A 21,693-nucleotide genomic window follows, 5' to 3' on the forward strand; every position below is an offset into this window, starting at 1 on the left:
AGGGGTTGGAGGTGTGTCGCTGGAGGAGAGCAAACAGCAGTTTGTTTTGGTTTCATGCATGGTGCTCAAGGGCGACATCTACTGGATCAAAAAAGTCGCAGTCTTCCTTTAAAGTTTTACAGCACAGGCTGCGTGTCTTTAGGCAGCTGGTGATCCAGGAAGTCAGCCCTCCCCTCCCCTTCCCCTCGCCTCCATGACATCCCAAATAAGAGCAGGGACAGGTGGATAAAAGGACAGCGTAAGATGTAACACATTCAGTCACAGAGCAGTCTGAAGCATTAATAAATTTTATTTCAGGTAAAACAACATTAAACAACATTTACAGAAGGACATTACATCTTCCATAATAACATTACATACAGGTTGTAACAAATAATGCAACAGCTATTCTACTGTATAATATATTGTTTCACTTAATGAAGTGACTGATGACACTTCTGTTTTCCAAACTACTTGTGAGAATGATATATTTTCAGTGCAGCATACAAAAAACTAAACGAAAATAAAAACGTAAGAGAAGCTTTGTTGAAAAAAAAAACAACAACAACACAGATTTGTTATTTAGTACAGAGAGGATGCACCTCGGATCCAACCTATACGTCCTTCTACTGATACCACATCATACAGAATGACAAAAATAGATGCCTTATATTTAATATCATCATATATGTATATTCATATATGATTTCTCTTTGTAGCATTAAGGGGACATCTGCAACCCTGTATACACACATAGTGGAAGCATCACTATTTCACTTCGTTGAAGGCGTGTCTCCACCTCACCGCCTTCTCCTCTTTTGATATTCTTCTTTTCTTTACTGTCACAGTGCTACGTGAGCAACTCCACATACCGTAAAACTTCAAATACAAGCCCATCCCAATTTGAAGTCCAGTCCCTTTCACTAGCCTGGTGTTGCCGCACAAATAAAGGCCGCTCTCAGTAAGAGGGCCTCTGTGCAGTTAGTCTTTATATAACATGAAGGTTGGGATAGGTGGGCTGTCTTAAGGCCCTGAGACACCAAGCAGACGGCAAAGAACTAGTGACAATGAAGGCCGACTGTGGCGTTCCTCTTGGCCAAAGAGTTGCACTTGAACACACCGCAAAGACTAGAGCCGACGGCCAACCATCATGTACGTTCTGCAAATGCGGTAGTCCGTTGTTATGATACGAGAAGACCATTTTCACCCCGCTGTCGGTCACCACTCGTATTATAGGTAGTCTACTAATGGAGAATAATGTCTGATAAAAAGTTGAAAATGGCGCTGGACATTGTGGACAAAGAAAAGAAGAGGCGGAGGCGACAAATAAGGAGAAACCACACTAATGGGTGAAAGCATGGATACTACAGCGGCGTGCTGTAGGGGAGTTAAATGAACCCTCCGAACAGCCAATCAGAGTGATTCCGCTCACCAACCATGCCAATGCTGACTGACGCTGATTCATCATGTCGAATCGGCAAAAAAAAGCAGACTGGGCTAAAAGGGTAGCGACGCAGCTGAACATACCACAAAAACTAGGATGACGAGCGCTCACTGTCGGTCCAACTAGGACTGACGGCTGACGATCTCCTTGGTGTGTCAGGGCCTTTACAGAGCAAGAAATCCTAATTCTGTGCACAGTCAAATATTATTTTGAAGTTAATTTACAAGCCTTTCCTATTTTTGTTTGAAGATGACTAGAGGTCCGTCTCGTAGTGACGCCCGTCCCAAATAAAAGGTCATTTCATTGACTGAAGTAAATTAAAGCCTGGGCTGTGAATTGAAGTTTTACGGTAGTTTTCCTTCTCTGGACTCTATCCGTAAAGATATGAAGAACATTCAAGTTTGAACAGAGTGCCTTCAGGAGCTCTGCCCACACAGAACTCCAAAAAATATATGTTTTTGTTTTTTTTTTTTTTGTTTTTTTTACAAGACTGCAGGCTGCCAAAGCTCCAAAAAAAGTCATAAGTGTTGGGGGGGGCGATGTGTGCCACACCACAAAAAAGTGTGCAAAAGAAGAAACATCCCAAAAATAATTATTCAGCTGCTAATACCGCCTGCAATCCCTTAAAGCCACACGAGGCTGGGCAATCTTAGCACAGCTCCATGGTATTAACCCTCTTCTGTCACGCCGCTTTACTGGCATTACCCACCCCCTCTCCTCCCCTTTTCTCCGTCGCACAATCACAGCCTGGGGATGACACTGAAAAGCTGCGAGATAACTTCAAGTACAGCTTCTTTTTTTTCTCTTTTTTTTTTTTGAAAGCACTCCTCAATCTGCGGTAACGATTGAAAATAAGGGACCATATTTACATTTGTCAGGAGGGCCAGTTTGCTTTTTTGGTTTGTTGGGCAAAGCAAGGTCACGTATAAATATTTATTTATTTGTCATTAAGGGGGAAAGCAAGTGCATAAAAGTGGCCACACAGACTGGAATGTAGGGCAAACTGATTTTCTCTTTAAAGTGCAGTTTTAAAAAAAAAACGCTATCGGGGAGAGTCTAGCCCGTCATTATTTATTTTGGCTCAGAGCCACGGCTGTCCTTGGTTAAAGAAGCTGGAGCGGTACACAGTCATGGTGAAACGTCAAAGCCTTCTATTTATCACTTTCTCTCTTTGAAGGATAGGTTTAGATGTGTTTGTTTGTCACATTTATCTGTAAGAGTTAACGGCTGCGACAATCATCTCTCTGTACGTGAAGTGACTACACAGTAAAGATGAGTCCTCTGAGGTTAAAGGTCACACACAAACAGAGGGTCAGAAGACTGATCTCTGTTTATCAGTTCATTTAGCCTTGTCACCATGACCTGGTGAGCTGCTAGAGGCTGTAGCCAACATGTTTGTTTGAAATGGAAAGAGATGAAACTAAAAAGTCGAAAAGTATCGACTGTGTGCTACCTAGAACCTTTTGGTTATTTACTTCAGAGTTGTTTTATTAGGAATGATGCCACCGCTTCCTCAATGAACTTACTTTTTCTGAGCCGAGTTTGAGGAATACTTGGGTCACTTATTGAACTTAAAAACTAACTAAGCCTCCATTAACTGCTTTTTGTGTTTTCACTAATCAGTAACAAGTATTTTTACAGTCTTATAAGATGAGCCTGGACAGACTCGTTTTCAGGTTTAAATCAACAACATGTCAAACAACGGCTAAATGAAATCTCAAGCAACAAATCAACATGGACATCCCGTTCCAAGTCCATTTTTTATCTCTCCCTCCTTTTTTTTTATACCAGTGGTCCTACACTCAGAAATATGCATATGCCCCTGTAGAGTCAGATCTGCAAATGCAGGTCAAATTATTAATAAGAATTACCGTAAAAACTGTAATACAGGTCACCCCGGTAGATTAGACAAAGTCTGTTTTTGTCTCCCAGAGGAAACAGAGATTTAAAGGGTTGTTCTTCAGGGAGTGGACTTGTATGGCGTCCATTCTTAAATTGTCAATGTCTTCCAATGTGACAATTGGCCTCACACAGGAATCAAACCATAATCTTTCAGAAATCTCCCGTGTTTTAATGATCCCTCTATCAGCCATGACCATCAAATAAATCATCTCTCCACTTTCCTACTACGTCAACTCGTACCTAGCTCCTCATTGAACGAGCTGGGAGTCAGAAGAGGTTGAAAACAGGATGATTTAAGTTCTGGTCCAGAAGCTCTTAATATCTGTCAGACTATCACTTGTGACTGACCAGAGAAAGACAATCAGTTGTGGCTCAGAGACATTTCTTACAGTGTAGTCACTTCATGCATCCCTTCATTTCCAGAATTGAGAAGAAGAATTTTATTTTTTTCGTTTTGTGAGGGTTGTATTAAGTTGAGTCATGACAAAAAAAAACCAAATCTATCCTTGAATGTGACAGACTACAAGGCATATAGCAGCTGAAGGGGAGCATGGAGGGGGCTGCAGGTTTATACTGCACTCTGGCTGACAGGATTTGATACGTGCAAGTTTATCCTCGCAGGCGAGACATCTATATCCTATATGTGAGTGTGTGTATGAGTGAGTATGTTTCAGTATCCACTCAATAACCCCATGGCGTTATTTCTTCAGCTAAATCAACCATACAGGGCCAATAACTTTTTTTTTTTTTTTTTTTTGTCGATTTCAAACCGAGATCGAAAAAAGGAGTAAAATTTGATAGTACTTCACAATTATCACCATACTTCTAAGCTGTAATATTCAAAGATTTCCACACAAAACACCAAAAGAAAGACCCCCAAAAAATCTGTATAAACATCTCTGCGGATGACACGTTTTACAGCTGATTTTGATCGTTGTGTTATAAAAAAGTTCCGAAACATTTTTGAACTTGTGGGACGTTGAGGGGCACACGTGTTGGTGGTGATGGGACTGAGCGCAGTTAATTACCACCGACAGTACACATACTGCATGCACACTACACACACTGCAATGCACTCACCCCAAAACTTTATTTTTCAGGCAAGAAAAAAGCTCTGAATCACTTTGAAAACTAACTTAAGATTATTGACACAGATCATCTCTTTCTGAAAGAATATTGCAATTGTTTTGATCAAGATGAACTGAAAGGGAGGATTGTCGTGGGCCGGATCCAACAGTAGGCCCCACAGCCTATTGCCTATCTGTTTGACTTTTTGTACATTAGCTCGTTTGCATGGATGGAAGCACCAATGCTTAGCTATTGCCAATATTTACACTCACACACTATCACTCATACACACACACACACACACACACACACACGCGCACACACTTCATTTACATCTGTTGTTTTCAGTATTGCGTCTAAAGTGTTTCCTGACACTGCTTGATGGTTTACAAGTTGTCTTATGTGTGCACGGTCAACATCTTCAGCTGAGATCATCTACGTGTTGGAGAGGATTTTGTGACAGCTGCAACAGAAATCTCATATCAAGCAGGTTTGGTCGGTTGGAAAAAAATTGAAGTAGAATCCTTATAACGAGTACTTTTCGTCAACCGCAGTCTTGATTTGTGCAGTTTTGGCCATCATTCTTAGTTGTGAAATTCTCTGAAAACGTTTGGTTTGAACACACCTTTCAGGTAAAATGGACAATAAAGTGTGTGCTTTAAAGAAATGCCACCTGTGATTGACAATTATCTACAATGTTGGATAAGAGCTGGGTGTACCAACCAACAAAAAACCCAAACTCTGGGTTTTAAAATTGGCAACACATAAAGTGATTGGTGACATTTGTTGGTTTAGTCCATTTTTATATGCCGTCTGTGACAGGAACTTCCTTAAAGACATTGCTATGTAACTGTAGGTTGCAGAATCTTAACCCCCAGGGGCAGATTTAGGGGGTGACCGAGGCCTTGAAATCTCATTGGCCATCTCCCATTTTTAAACTTGGGATTGGCTTTGTAGCTTCTTAAGAGGCGAGACTTGTTTTGAAATCAACTATTTGAGCTGTGATGCAAAAGTCAGTTAGTGGCTTTGCGTTTTACTGTAACACATTTCTTTTCGTTAGGACTTTAAACTGACTTTAAACTTTTTTTAGCTTGGAAAACTAAGCTAGGAAGATTGAATTGTTGCCAATTTGTTGTGTTACTTTTTTAGAGTTTTTTTAAACAGGAATATAAGATATTTACAATGATGTTATTAGAGTACATATGATCAGTGCAAAAGGAAGAAATACAAATGCTGTACATTTGTTTTGTTTCTAGGCCTAGGTTAGTTCCTAAATTTGTCCAGCCCATTTCAAAAAGTCGGGCTTTACAACTCTTTGACTTTGGTGCACATTTACATAGCTGCAGCTCAGGATAGTATGATTTAACTTTTGAGGCTAATATGTCAATCAGTTGACCTAACAGTCCACAGTAAGATATTCACTTGCTCTACTTTACCAGCCTGGGTCGTTTTCAATAGTCTGATAACTGATGGGAATGATGGTCAAAACTACCAAAACAAAGCCTTGGAAAACAGATTTTCCTTTGATAATATCTGAATGTGCAACCTTAACCCACACAGGCGGCAAAGAAAGGATTATTATGACGTAGCAGTGGTAACCTCGTGATGAAGTTATGTGTCATGGCGAGAGCAGTATAGTGGTTAGAAGATGAAGCGATATTAAAAGTGTCCATTATATAGTTTCTAGATGAGTATATCATACATACAAATATACATTCTTAAATAGGAGGCTAGTTACAAACACAAAACACAATATGTACCAATAGTAAAGTCCTTTTGCCTACACTGTGACAATGATATATGAGTTATTGGAACCTTATAAAAAGTAAACAAACTCCGCAAATGATAGCCTGAAATCTTAGGTACCGTTCATAATGCACACATGCATTCATGACTATGTTCAATGCTCGCACTCGTCCTCATGCACACGGCACACACTCGCGCACGTATCCACACTCACGCCTACTGTGAAGGTAATAAATAAAGAGAACTGGGGCTCTTTCATTCACATGGATCCTCCGTCTCAGCATCTTTGTCTTCATTTTGTTTTTTTGAAACAACAGCCACCTGAAAGACAGAGAAAGAGACAAAACACACCTTCAGTTATGATAGTCCAGAAGTCAACAATCTGTGATACAACAGTGATTAAATTACAAGAAAAAACAATGTACACTCTCATATGAATGAGAATATCTGAAAAAAAGAATCTAATAGCTTGTTGAAATGTTTCATATATTTTGTTTTTTTTTGCAAGGTACATTTGTAATGCACATGTATTGACGGATGGCCACTTGAGATGAATCATCTCGTTTTCGAGGGGGTCCAAGTCCAGCACAAGTGACACTTTCAACAACACATAGAAAGGCTCTCATCTACCGACCCACCAGCACATTATTCCCATAATGCCTCTACTCCCACACAATGGAAACAGACATGAGATTTAATGTCACATCGTACACCAATAACACTTAGTATAGTATAGTATAGTATAGTAGTATAGTATTGACCGAAGTGGAACTAAATGGTAAATGGTAAATGGACTTGAGCTTGTATAGCCTTTCTAGTCTTCTGACTACTGAATGAAGATCAACTTCATTAACAAATTAGATTTTGGTCTAATTTGTTAATGAAGTTGACCTTCATATTACAAGAGTTGCAGGAGCTTTTTCACCCTCTAGCCTTTCACTCTTCATGCACCTTGGTAGTTGGTGAAGTTGCGCAAATTCAACTCTGCTTCTACAGGGTGATTTAGAGTTTTTAAAGGGACAAAACAAGCTAATCCTTCTTTTGTTATAGTTTAAGGTGAATGAAAATTCTTATTTTCCTCTTTATCTCTATTTTGCTCTTGATTCAAAGAGGGAGAGGGTGAAGGTATTTGTCAAACTCTTGAGGTGTTACAAGGAAAAGTAAGTTCTGGCTCATTAAAAAGTGTAGATTTCTTTTTCTACTTCAGACTGCAGCTGACAGTATATAGAGGAATATCAATGTTATTTATAGAGCATATTTCTTTACATGGAAGCTCAACGTGCTTTACATTGACGGTAAAAACTGGATTACAAGTGTTCAAAGTCAAGATATAGAAATGTGCTTATGTTGAGTACCTATTCATTTAGACATGCTTTGTCTGTTTAAAAAATGTTTTGCTTTAGGTCGAATTGATGTTCTTCTTATCCATCCACAGACCACTTTGTTGGATGCAAATGTGGGACTTGTAGTTTGTAATTTAAAAAAAAAACTAGAGAAATCAAATCAATAAAGCGTCTAAGTTTTGTATCAGTTTAAGTGTTTGGGAAATAGAATAGGCACACCACCCTGATATATGCAGCCTCTGGCGGGCCACAGACAAATGAACAAGGGCTTCATCCGGCCTGCCGTACGCCACGTCATGAACTTCACATGAGGATAGAATACTATTAGAAATACGTTGCCTCTTAGACTACACGGCGGTTTTCTGTTACAGTTCTATTACTTGATCGGTGTCTTTCCACATTTGACAGAACCAGGCTAGCTGTTCCCCCTGCTGATAGTCTTCATGCTACACTTTGCTAACAAGTCTGAGACTGCAGCTCAGCGCAGCACACACTGATAACCTCTCTACTCGACTGGAAGAAATACATCTCCCCCCCCACCCCCCCGAAGATTCAACTTCTCTGTTAGAAGGCTGGTTCAACTAAAGTGTAAAAAATAATCTTTCATATTCAGCTGACCTTCATTGCGTATTGAGGCAGAGATCTGAAATATACTGAACCCCCCCCCACCCCCACCTCCACACACTCTCTGTATGGATGACTCCTCTCTACAAAAATCTACAAAATAAACTTTCATTTAATCTGATCCATCATGTCAACCTTTGTCAGTTCAGTGTCAAACTGAAATCACAGTTACAGTAGAGTAAGGCTGAGTGCACCATGCAGCGTCAAAAGAACCACTTGGAAACTTTGGGAAACATTTTAAGGGTCAACCATGAGGGGGGGGGGACACTGAGGAGATGAAAACAAAGACAGAATGGAGGACTGAAGGATGAGGGTTGGGGGGGGGGGGGTGAAGAGGAGGAAGCGGAAGATGACCAAGAGGGAGTAGAGGATGAAGAGGAGGAGAAGGAGGGAGTAGAAGATGAAAGGAAAGGACTGGAGGATGCTGAGCAAGAGGGAGCATAGGACTGGGGAGGTGGAGAGAGTACAAGACAAGTAGGAGGAGAGGATGAAGAGGAAGAGGGAACAGGGGAGCATGAGGAGGAGAGAGCAGAGAAAGAGGAGGAGGAGTGAAGGATGAAGAAGAGGAGGAGGGGGCTGTGGACTGATAAATAATTTATAGCCTCTTTTAGGTCCCTTTCTACCCTGACTTTCCTCCACTGTCTCTCATATGCTCTCAATAATGTTCCCTCTCTCTCTCTCTCTCTCTCTCAAGGTGTCGGTCGCCCAGCCTTTGCTCGTCAGTTCCCCGTGGGAACAGGTTCTATACACCAGGAATCTTAAACACTCGATGAGTCTCGTTTATCTGCTGCTGCTGCTGCTGTAGCTTCCTCATACCGCTCCTATACATTACGTGTCCGTGTTTATGCATCTACATGGGATCTGTGGCAGGAAGTGCATGCATATACATGTTAATGACTCTTTTTTTTATCCCCCTGCAGGTGTGATGAGAAACCTGCACGGGGCCTCTTACTGAGCAGTCTTATGAAACACATTTATTTAGAAAAGATGCATCACAATGGTATGATCCATTTATTTTGGGTGGTCTTATTTTAGGCCTTTATTTTAGAGACAGGACAGTAGAGAGAGTCGGAAATCCAGGAAAGAGAGAGAGAGAGACTATTTAAGACAATCTTGCTCTCCTCTTTTCTTCCTCATGATTGATTTTCTCATCAAACAAACTCTGGTTTTATTTATAGAATATCGTACTTTAGTGTCATCACATAGTTTGTACTGAAGCCCTTAGTGGACATATTTCCGTACATATTATTACACTCAGTTTTCCCTTGATAATGACTACAATTCTGACATCTCCACATATTCATCTCGGGGTTAACTAACGCTGGTGTTTACGTAATTTTCTCCAGATCTCGGCTGAAATCATCGTCATCGCGGGAAAGACAGCGTTGTTATCTCGAGATAAATATGTTGCGATCGAGAGAAAACAACAGAAATGTTCTCGTTATAACGGGTGAAGAAAGAGAATTAAAATATATCGATGCATGTGTCCGCTTAGGGCTTCCGTAGATATGGCTCTAAAATATTAACGTATATATATGAACAGTAATTAAAACGATTCCTTTTGCAGTCGAGTGATACAGAATCAAGTGTCAACACTTTCTTAGTTGGTACCAGTTTCTATGTGTGGTTACACATGCAGCAGGCTTCTGGCTGCAGCAGACTGTTGTTTGTGTAATCCCGGTTAATTTATGTTAAAACATACGCTCAAGCATCATTTACAAGCTTACTCTATGTAGAATGTATGTTGTACGGATCTTATTTATAGAACTCATTTGAAGATACTTACATAAATTATACCACGATAAGATTAAACACATGCAGAGCCGACAGCTGAACATTTATCTGACAAGCTCGAGGGTTTGTCCGAGAAGGTCGTTGTTACAGTGCAGTTTCTTCAAACGTGATTTGCAGATTTGTTCAACATGACATAAAAGAAGGTAAATGTTGGTTTATTTGGAATAGTTACATATGAATTAAGATCACCCTGTGGTGTCTCTGCCCATTAGGCACCCTCAGACTCTTTGTCTAACTTTAGTATGGCTCAGAAATGCATACAAAAAAAGCTGCCATACATTTGCATTAAAAGCTTTAAATTGTCAGTGTCTCAGTCAAAGTGTCATCTATAATGTAAGACTTGTCACAAGTAAAAATAAGACTTAAGACCTTTAACGACCTTGACTCAAAACAAAAACATATTTAAGACTTTTTTAGGATCTGCAGGAAATCTGGAATGATTAAGATTTCTACCAACCTACAGATTGATCAGAGCACAAAGGACAGAGATGAAAACGGCTCCCTCCACTCAGACAAATGCATTACCGTTGCATGTGCGGGTGAGCACAGCCTTTAAACACATTTCACATTTGTCTGAAAGCTGCACACCCAGTCCAAAAATCAAGCTGAAGTATGTATTAGTCTGTCCAGAACCAGAACCACAGAGTGAGACGTGTGTTTGAAATGAGCAGCAAACGGCTCTGTGCAGATGGACAGACTGACTGCAGACTTGTTGTGGAAACAGTTTGCACCAAAGGCTCATCTGTCAAGGTCAAAGTCGCTGAAGCACTGTACCTGTGTGTGTGTGTGTGTGTGTGTGTGTTCTTGAAGAGATACACTAACTGAACAATGAATGAACGTCATCATTTCTCTTCACTGTCACACACTCTGTAATCCAACAAGGCATTCATTGTTTTAAAGAGATCTGTTGTACTAAGAACAGATGTAGGCTTCCGGCTTGGGATCAAAGAGCACCAAGTAGGTGTGTGTGTGTGTGTGTGTGTGTGTGTGTGTGTGTGTGTGTGTGTGTGTGTGTGTGTGTGTGTGTGTGTGTGTGTGTGTGTGTGTGTGTGTGTGTGTGTGTGTTATGGGGTTCCACTTTGGAAGCAGATGGAGCTGGTGGGTGGGTTTTGTAGGGAGGATTTAGCAGGCGTGGCCAGCTGCTGGCTGTCCTTTAATAGCGACAGTTTCACCCTCCCCCCCAGAAATGAAATCCTTAAAATACTCTGTTTGGACCAAACAGACACCTAACAATAGCAAGAGGGAGAAATGGAGAGGAGGGGGGGGGGGGGGGGGCAGAGAGAAACAAGAAGACAAAAAGGTACACCCAATCGCATAATTGAAGCCGACATAAAATGGAAATAGTTTGGATTCACTGAAAATCTTTTTATATATCTGATATTCTCCTCAATTTTTGTTTCATGACATGCTCCCAAAACTAAATGTATACAATCAATGTATTGCCCAGCTGTCGTATTTATGCAATTTACTTTACACAATTCACCACCGAGGCTTTCTGTCAAAAGAACCAAACACGACCGCCTCTGATGACATCATCGTTTTACTTCCTAGATCTACAACAGTGAACAGTTTTATGGTGTTTTCACACATGCACAAAAGTCCTGAAAATGTCCGGACATTTTTGGAAAGCAGCTGATTTTTTTCTCTCTCGTCGACATTAAAGGGGATTTTCCCCCGCCAGCCCTTTACTAATATGTCCCCCATGAGGTCGGGCTTAGCTGCGACAGGAGAAATTCAAAGTGAACAGCCGGATGACATTTATATCAGACGATCAGCGTGACTGTCTTAACACGTAATGAAGCAGCTTCGTTTCTGTTCCCCTGTATTTCCTTCTCCACCTCTTCATTGATACTTTAAATTGAACAATGCATTGCAATAACAGTAAAAACTGCTTTCATAGCAACCGATTAATTAGCATTTCCCGCCATTTCTGCAGCGTCCTGATTTACATCACGTCCTGCAAAGCTTTAGACAGAAATCACTAAGTGTATCAACCTTCAGTCTTTAGCTCTTACATGCAACACATCGATCTGGTAATCGGCAGTAAGACGAGAGGGAATGTGACAAAGTAAAGCTCTGAATGTTGATCTGTTGACTTAGCATGTTATGGCGTATAACATGAGCCTAAATGGGTCTGGGATAGATTACTGGTTCAAGTGAAATCCTGCTGCATGAATTGGTCCCATCCCAAACGAATGAACTTTGCTTCGTGTTCCGACTCTGTTTCTCATCCTTCTCCCCCTTCATCTCCTCTGCACTCATGTCTTCTTTCAAACCTCCATTCCCAAGTTTCCAACCAAGCAGTCATCCCCCCCAAACACATGCCTGACTCCCGATCGATCAAAGCACCCTCACTGTAAGGCGACAGGACTCGTGGAAACACCAATAAGTGCAGCAGACATTTACTCACGTCAGTAACCTGGATACTGTCGGCTCTCTGAAACATTTAAACACCACGCGACAGTTCAGCCCTTTGCTGCGGGCTCGACGTCATTTTTCAACACACTCGGCTGAATTAGACTGACATGCTCACCCCCCCCCCCCCCCTCTTTCACCCCAAAACACCCCTGCCCCCCTCCCCCACCAGGAACCCAGGGGTCACAACATCTGACCCCTCGCGCTGCAGGGAGGTCCCGCTACGTCTGATCCTGTTTAATGAACTGAGTCAGCCTGCCCTTAAATGTCGCTGAGTGAACACCCCCGAGCTGGGAAGGTGCTGATGGTTTAATGAGCTGCTTTATTATGGCTCAGTATGTGGATGTATATCTGCATATGTGTTTAAGTTTAAGGGTAGGTCATGCTTCAGTTGGTATATGCACACTACAAGGGAGATTATGTAAGTACATTTGGATCGATCTTAAACAGATATGTATTTTGTCTGTATTTTTTCCTCACTGTACTTTAGGTTTTCCAGTGAATTTCGGAGGAATGCAGCATCGAGGCCAAGTCTGTGCCGATCTGCCACATTTACAACAAACACTGCACTGTCTCCAGTTGCTCCGGTTGAACATCTCGAATGACTCCGCAGTCTGCTCCACACGCAGCAACGCACAAACACATACACAGAACTTTCCGCAGACTTGTTGGCTTGCTTGGTCGCCGCACATGAATCAAAACCAGGCTCAAAGTGTTTGTTCAGTGGAACCTGTTAAATCCAAGGCTACTTCAGGTTTATTTAACAAGCAGAGGGCCGTGTTTGCTCTGGTTTAACAGGTAATCCGGTCTGTATTAACGTTTTAAAAGCAACATAATGGGATACAGAAAGACCTGAGTCTTAGAGGGATATCCCAGTATTTAAAATCAGGGTTCTATTTTTTACATGTTTAAGTGTGTAAGTGACTTGAAGGTTGCCTCTTCTTCAACACAGCTGTAGTGGAGGCAATGTGCAGGCATATGTGCACAATAAAGAACGTCCAATCAGAGTGCCTGTTTCTACCACTGACACGCTCAAACTGTTCATCCAACGACATTACAGAAAGGATGCCAACAGAGAGTAGCAGAGTTACGGCATACCTTGATTAGGCCGTTTAATTGGACTTCTGTCTTTGTCCCAGTATACAAGCACCTGGGGAGAATAGCTTATTTGACAGAAGCATGTCTGACTCCACTACTGCAGGTGGCTAAGCCCCAATTTTACTAGTTACTAGTGGAGCTTTTTCCAATTGAAATATTACATCAAACAATTGACAAAGCACGCAGCAAACTGGTTCTATGTCGAGCTGTGAAAACATGGACAACTTTAAAGGCTTTGTATGCGATTTTTTGATCCAGCAGATGTCGCCCTTGAGCACCAGAATGAAACCGAAACAACTCGCAGTGCATTGTTGTGTTAGCATGCTAATGCTAGCGATCTTTATTATGCTCGTATCTTCACACTGCATGTAAATTTACCTGAAATGAGCGTGATCTAGAAACACAGTTAAGCAGTGAGTACAGTATGTTATTCTTCTTTTCTCTAGTCCCTCAATTAAACAACTTTTATACACGAGGGGAGGAGTCAGCCGGCCGTCCAGGCGATGTTAACAAACTGAAGATAGGACTCTGAAAACTCTGAAAACATCACAGACAGTGGGACTCGGGTGTTACACCCATTGTAGACAGTCATGACTCACAGAGTTATTTTCAGAGGATAAACTTGATTTCTACATTTAAGTGTGAAAAATCACATATAAAGACTTTAACGCTCTGTAATAGGTTGTATGGTCTCGCGCTCACACTCCTTATGTTGATCCCTTCATCTTGTTTTTTTTTGCTGGCTTTCTTTTTTACATTTATGATGTTCCTCTTCCGGGTCAAAGCCTGCAAGTGAAACTGTGGAGCACGCACAGAAAGCCTCGGATCATTTGCAGGCAATTAAGGTGTATACATGCAAGATCAAATCGACCCCCTACAGCGGTATCTAGATGTGCTAGTCCAACTGTGAGAAATACAAAAAAGACTTCAGCCGGTCTAACATGTTTACATGTATGTTAAAAGTCCAGTTTTGTTGGACTAACACAATAAGTTGGTTTTATTTTTCACTTTATGTAAACATACTGAATGTCTCATTGCTCAAACAGAGCCCACAGACAAGAACAGGGATTTTACCTCACAGAACACAGGAGTTGCTGGTGTTTTGCTGTCTTGATCGGTAACATTGTTTCCATATTTCTTTATTTAATTATTTTTTAAGTGGTCAGTTTTATTGATTTAACATGTGTGTAACAACACGCCTAAACAACAGACGTGAAAGGACAAAGAAGAAGAAGAAGAAACTCTTGTGATCTATGAGAGATAAAGATCTCTCATTTCAATATAAAGGTCTCTCCATGTGATCCCTACTCTAATGTTGTAGGACACATTTAGAATAACTACCTCAGCCTGTCAGTGGCCAAAACGTTCAACTTGAACAAATGTATTTATTGCATTACAGTGTGATAAATCTGCCTGATTACTGGACCAGTGCAGTGGGAATACAAACAGCTCGTAAAGTCCCCAGGAAGGTTGGAGGAGATGATGGTAAACATGAGCACTGCTAATATTATAATGCAACCTTATGTTGACCTTTCACTCTAATATAACCCTAAGCTAATTTATGCTATTTGGAAAACGTTGGGACTACAGCATTATTATTGCAACAAGTTTCATCAGACAACTAGACGGATTTTTGGGCCCCTTCTCCTGAGATCAGATTCATTCTATTATCTCCTGATAAGAAATGTTAAACATATAATCATTCATTGAAGGATTATCAGTGGCTATCACATCTGTTTTCTTGTAATCATGACTTAAATGTCTCGTTATTTTAGATAAAAACATGCTGTATTCATGCATATACCAACGACAGTATTCCAAGTTCTGCTCCTTTTTTATTTTAATTCTGTGGTGAGCTAATATGAGCCACTTTCACATATTCACTTCTGGAAAGTCCAAGAGAATTTCAGGCAGGCAGGCTTCCTCTGAAATCTTCCTGAGTTGCTTGTTGACACACGCGCCTAACATCGGGAGACCATGCCTGTCTGATAGGAGGCGGGGACCTCATGAGGCGAGACATGACGTGAAAAGAACAATGTGTGACGAGTGAAGCATTAGACTAAACGTTACAATGACAACCTCTTCCCTTTATATATATATATGCTTTGTGTTGATCGACACATTCACAGGATTAACCAAGCAAACGAGAAGAACATACAAGCTAACAGAAAAAATAAGGATGCAGATTCATTACTTGCACTCAGATCCCATCTGTTGCGCACACAGTCTAATGTTGTGTGCTGGTTGCAGGATAAAATCGTCATCACCTCGCTCACAGTGTATTTCTTTTTTTTAAAAGCGGGCTGAAGGGAAAATTCCCGGGAAAGATGAATTAACAAATTTGGCTGCTTGCGTTCACATGTGCAGCTCACCACACAAAATGTCAGTTTCCAGGAACATCTGCGCATGAGTGAAGACATGCAACAATAATTAGCATGCGGTCAGAACAGCTGCAGTTTGATTAAGCTCGGGGACCGAACCCTACTCTGTAACGTTTAGGAAACAGATTCTGTTTTCAGTTTGGATAAATATTACTAATGTATATAAGATAGTGACTTCTAATTTATATTATGTAAATCAATGGAAGTATATGATAAAACTAAAGAATGTGGTTAGCTATGTTATTTGCATTATGGATATACTGTTTGTTTCAGATGGGCTGCGTTAGTTTGACCTGTTAACGCCCAGACCCAGACCCAGACCCAGACCACGACTCCTGGCTGACTTTTGAGATTGATGCGAGAGGGGTGCATGCAGCGCCTTCGTGTGAAGCTTTGGACTACTGCACTACAAAACGGCATTGTCTGACAAGTAAAAAAATGTGTGAACAAGTAATCAAAGAAACAGATACCATTGATTTCTTTGTGAAAACGACAGATGAATGACAGATTCATGATGAGTTCTTTTTTTTTTCTGTTGGGGAGCAGCCGGTGCACCTTGGGGGCCTCTCCCTACATGAACAGCAGATTCCAACAGAGGCTCTGCCCATTGACCTCCACTTTGCTGCCCTAGCTGGGAAAGTTGTTTTAGCTTGATGCTCACGGCTTACATCCCTGACATGCCATCTGTAAATGGCAGCTTTTCTTTAGAAGATGACAGGCTAACACGGGCTGCATCGCTGCATTCAACTCGCCTTTGCGGTATTAATTGAATGAACGGAAGATCTCACCGAGTCCACACTCTACATTTCAAGAGTTAAGCAAACTATGCTACTGCTATGTATTCTTGTCTGTGTGTGTTGCTACTCAGAAATGTTGCCTTGAAATAATAGCGGTCCAGATCCTCTCGGTTGGAAAATGAACACTCATCTCCACAGCCTGCAGACCTGCCAGCTCCCTCTGCTCTAATACAAACACGCTCTTCTTTGTTTTTCTTTCTTTAGTTGTCTGCGCCAGACCCAGCGAGTATGAGTCTTTAGAACATGCATATACACAATCCTAGCCACACACACACACACACACACACACACACACACACACACACACACACACACACATTTTGTACCACAGACAGCCCACACTAGCCTGCACATTCATGTGTTTCCTATTAGCCCGTGTCCTGGCAGAACACACTTTCTGTTTAGTTTCTCCAGGATCAGCCACTGAACAAAATCAGCACATGCGTAGAAAAAAAAAAACATGAACTCCCACTTTCTCCCAACTAAACACTCAACATACGAACTCTAACTCAGCAGAATTTGTAACTGCAAAACTTACAAACACACTCCTGCTCTCACTCGCCTTCACACATTCTCAACCAACTGAGACCTGGCTCTTCTAGTGCAGGTGCAAGTTATTATGCACACATTCCTGCATGCACGGAGGTCACTGGGTTTATAAAACAGCTCATCTGCAATGATGTATGCCATTCTCTGCATCAGTGACCCCGATAGTTCTCATCAACACAACCATGATCCAACTCCAGCGGCACACAAAACAAGGTTAGGCTAGGATTAAAGCCATGCAGCTGGAGTTAGGTGGGGTAGAAGGGTGCACATTGTAAATAAGAACTTTTATGTTTTTTTTCTTATTGGCCATGGTAGGATCTGGTTCATGCCAAAAAAAAATGCTAAAGACTTGATTTCTTGGATATTAATTATGAATCATGATGTGTAATTTGAAAATGCTGGCAGTTTGAGAAAAATCATGCTGACGACATGGACCTGCAGAAAACAGTCTGTTCTTAAGTTAAACGTAGAATATAGGCTACATATACATGTGCTTATGTTATCTAACGCACACGTTGAGGCTACCTTTATTTTAAATCATTTAAACTAGTACAAAAACAAAATAAAGCAGTTTAAGGTTCATTTACCACATCTCTCCAATATCCTTATTGCGACAAAATGAAGCTTGGAGGGGGGCTGCTAGCTGAGCTGCCATTCACTTCCATGTAGTATATGAACATCTTACCATTAGAGCAATTTTGTCATCTTTGGTGGATAAAAGAAAATCCTTGGTGTAGCTTTGGTCTAGTGCCCGTTGTTTTCTCACTACAGTGTTCTGCAGTGGGTAGAGGGTTTTTTGTAATCTATGTTCTAAATATAATCTAAATGTAATCTAAAAACAGAAGACTAACTAGTTGTTGTCAGAACTTCTACTATGATTATGTTGTTTGATCCCTCTACATCAAGTTAAAGTGTCCTGTTGATCATCATTATTGACATAATTTTATTGCAATCCCTAACAAAAAAAAAAAGATTGCTCAGGTCAAGCCCATAAGAATAAAAAAAAGACTGTGTTGTGGTTTAAAATGACTGACCTGTGTGGACTGTTGACTGAGCACAACCAATAAGTAAGTATAAGTATCTGCGTTCAACAGGTTGGCAGTAGCATTGTATATTTTTTTGCAAATCTTTCCCTCATTGAAGTCGAAGTATGAAGTGATTTCCACTGCACTGTGTATTTTTTGTTGCATGAGGAACAAGCTCCAGAAGGGGAAGTGAAGCCTAAACGGGAAATAAAAACTTCTCCTGCAAACCTGAAACCCTGATCTGGACTGACACTAAGACCCATTTTAACAGCTTGGCAAGTGACAATCTCACTTAAAGAGCAGTAAAAGCTAATTCCCCACCATTCCTCAGCCCTGCTCAGCCTCAGTCCTGCTCTTTGGAGCCGTGGTGAGGAGTTATGAGTGTAAACCGAGGGTCAGAGAACGCCCTGGTTTTGGAAACGCCTTCATCCACAAACTCCCAAACACACCCACTCGCTGGAGTACGCCAGGTTCCCATTCCATAAATCCTTGTTTTGGGGGGTATGTTTTTCTTGTCTGGGGCCTGGCTGACTTCCCCCACACTGGGGTTTATGTAAGGTGATGGAAAAACTGAGAGGAGGCTGGAGGACGCAGCAGGGAGCAGGAGAGCATTAGAATTTGACATGGAAAAGAAAGCACAGAAAAAAAAGCTTGGTAAGTACACTTGCCAAGGAAAAACGTTGGTCCAGGAGAGATTTAGAGAGAGAGGATGAAAAGAAAAGGAGAGCAGATACCACTCTGTGTTTAAATGAGGAGCAATGAAGAGGTACAGAAGAGGTTTCACTGTGAATGTGACTCCTGCTGGGTCACAACTACAGAGACCACCATCAGCCTCCACTAGTGCACTCTGACATGCTTATTAATCCATCAATTGATGCAGATGTAACTTGACCCATTGTTTCAATCCCAACTCCCAAGAGCAGTTTAAGTTTTTGTCCTGAAGTATTTAAACTTAATGTTAGGTTTGTTTTTTTTACTCATTTAGTAAAAGCTAGCTAGCCCAGCTTACCAATGTTGATGCTGGTTTTAATCAGTATTGGAGGTACTTTATATCTACACCTGCTTTGTCTACATCAGCTCCTGCAGAGTTTTACTGTAGGTAGGAGTTCAGTGTGCCATGAAGGACTCATCCAAAGAACAAGCTTTGGCATTAACCTATTGGCAGTTTATGTCAAGTTCATTTTCAATGAACCCTGTTCCAAGATTGGGTATGTGGCAAATCAACATTTTCAAGTCCCCATGAAATGAGAAATACATTTTCCCGCTTTTAATCCAGCGTTTGTGAGTGAAATCTTCATTTATCTGTCAAACACTTTTTAATAAAGCATAATGTGAGTATTCCTACCTCTACCAGTAAAACGTTTCAAATGTCTGATGACTCATTCTGCACTCAGGGGCCATTACTAGTTTTTGGACTGATTGCAAAGCTTTGTCGAAGCTAACAATCGAATCAAATTCATCCCAAAGTTATGTCCCGCCTTCTTTCTTGTGAAGATGTCCTGACGTTTCAAGGGGACTTTAACACTTTGTATTCTTTCTAACTCAAAAGATCTCATACATTTCTATTTCACCTCAAAGTCTAAGAGTCTGTATTAAGATAATTCTATTTGGGGCACTGGTATAGCATAGTTGGTAGAGCAGGCGGACCATTGCACTGGTTTGAAAGATCAACTCCTACCCTCTCTCTCTCTCTCTACCAATACTTCCTGTCTCTCTTAACTGTCCAATAAAAGGCATAAACCCAACACCATAAAAACTTTTAAAAGAGAATGAATCTTGCTTCGAATAAAGCTTATTTAATGAAACACTTTTTTAACAAGCGTGCTAGTACATCTCAATAATTTGTAATCATTAGATGCACATGTAGGTCACATTAGTTATCAAGACACCTCTGTAAGTGACTGGTGTAAAACCCTTAAAGTTATGAGATAAATATGCACAGGATCAGCAGTGTACGGAACAACATAAAAAGTAATCTAAAAGACTCTATACATAATTAACATGAGTCTCTGCAGGAGGCCAGCTTTAATTGTAACTCATGGGATGAAACCATGTAACATGAATCACAATATTCTTCTGCATTATTCCTAAGTCCTGCTGGTTTGAAACATATTCACGACTACACCAGTCCCACATTTCCTTTACTTTGATTTTTTTCCAACACAAGACTGTATAGAATAGACAATAGTTTCAGTTTATGGTAAATAATGGCAGCACTATGCGTTCCCCTGTGTTATAAGCCGTGTTTAATTGCATGTCTAGAGTATAAAAAAGCAGTTTGGAAACTTGGCCTGGTTACAAGTGAGGGTGTTTCATTTGAGGGCAGTTTGCTTTGTTGATCCAGCTGAGCGTTTGCCAAACGTATGGTGAAAAGCTCTTTTAATTTCCTGATCATATCCACAAAAGCTTCTGTAGATGTTTTTAATCTGTTTGCAATCATAGAAGGTAGGCGTGTGTTTCATATAAGAAAGTGAAAAAACAATAAAGCCCCGTGTCCACCTAGCGGTTTTTCCGGGCAGAAAAGTGTCGGCTGTGGGCTCGGAACGTGCTCGCATTGAGGCAAAAAGTACTGCACGTCCGTCCTGTCTCTATGACAACAGTCTGTATGACAATATCATACATTTGGAAAAGAGCGTCGGTGAAGGCAACAGCGCCTTTCAGAAAAAGTTGAAAGATTTTCAACTCAAGCGCTCAGAGCGGATGCACAAAAAATAAGTTGGTGGGTGAATCAATCTAGCCACCTTAAATGTCAAACTGATAACTGACCATTTGGTTTGTTTTTTGCATTTTTTTGTAACCGTGCTCAGGCCCGGTTGGGCTTGGAGTAATGTGAATGCAGGCCAGTGGGGGAGGAGCATTGTACAGTTCAACTGGGCCTACTGCGAGTGCACCCTAAGATGTAAAGCGTTTATCCTCTGAGGATCATGCCCTTAGCTTTCTAAAAATAATTTGTAGGATTTTTTCATTGGCTTTTGCCTTTATTTACTTAGATAGGACAGTGGATAGAGTCAGAAATCAGGAGAAAGAGAGAGGGCAATGTGACGGTCACTGGTTATGACAGGTTATGACAGGAATGACAGATCAAGAAAGGAGCCACAGGTCACACTATGGTGTCCGTACATGGGCTGCGACCCCAACCACTAGGCCATTGGTGCCCCCTATGCTGTTGGCTTTTATAAGACCTTTTATTCACAATGTGGAAGTTTGACTTGGTGGTGGTGTCAAATGACAACAAAAGTGATCATGAAAGACCGTATTGATTTAATAGGAAGTCTTGAAGAGGGAGATAAAGATAATAATTCCAGAAAAAGGAAAGGAAGCGTCTTGACAACATTGTGCTTTTCAGCTTCACTTCCTGCCCATAGCGCTTTTCAAGTCTTCTGACCACGCAGAGCACTTAAACAACATATCAGTATTAATCTTTTTACTCATGCATTCATACAGGGATGGAGGAGGCTGCGATGCAAAGTGCAAAGCTGCCCATCAGGGACTAATGTAATCAATTTCACACACCAACAGCTGCGTTCA

At 41.0% G+C, this 21,693-nt stretch overlaps 2 protein-coding genes across 3 annotated transcripts in view; one reads left to right on the top strand and one right to left on the bottom strand.

Moving 5' to 3' along the window:
• The window catches only part of nod1 (nucleotide-binding oligomerization domain containing 1), a 475,392-nt gene that overhangs the window by 151,587 nt on the left and 302,112 nt on the right, over positions 1 to 21,693 (top strand). The window lies entirely within an intron of this gene.
• cdk14 (cyclin dependent kinase 14) overlaps positions 272 to 21,693 on the bottom strand; it is a 206,314-nt gene continuing 184,892 nt past the window's right edge. For both annotated transcript variants that reach the window (XM_061049639.1, XM_061049640.1), the window contains one exon: positions 272 to 6,460. The gene's annotated coding sequence lies outside the window, so the exon portion shown is untranslated. The remainder of the gene's footprint in view (positions 6,461 to 21,693) is intronic.

This window comes from Labrus mixtus, chromosome 11, assembly GCF_963584025.1.
Source record: "Labrus mixtus chromosome 11, fLabMix1.1, whole genome shotgun sequence".
NCBI classification, from domain to species: Eukaryota; Metazoa; Chordata; class Actinopteri; order Labriformes; family Labridae; genus Labrus; species Labrus mixtus.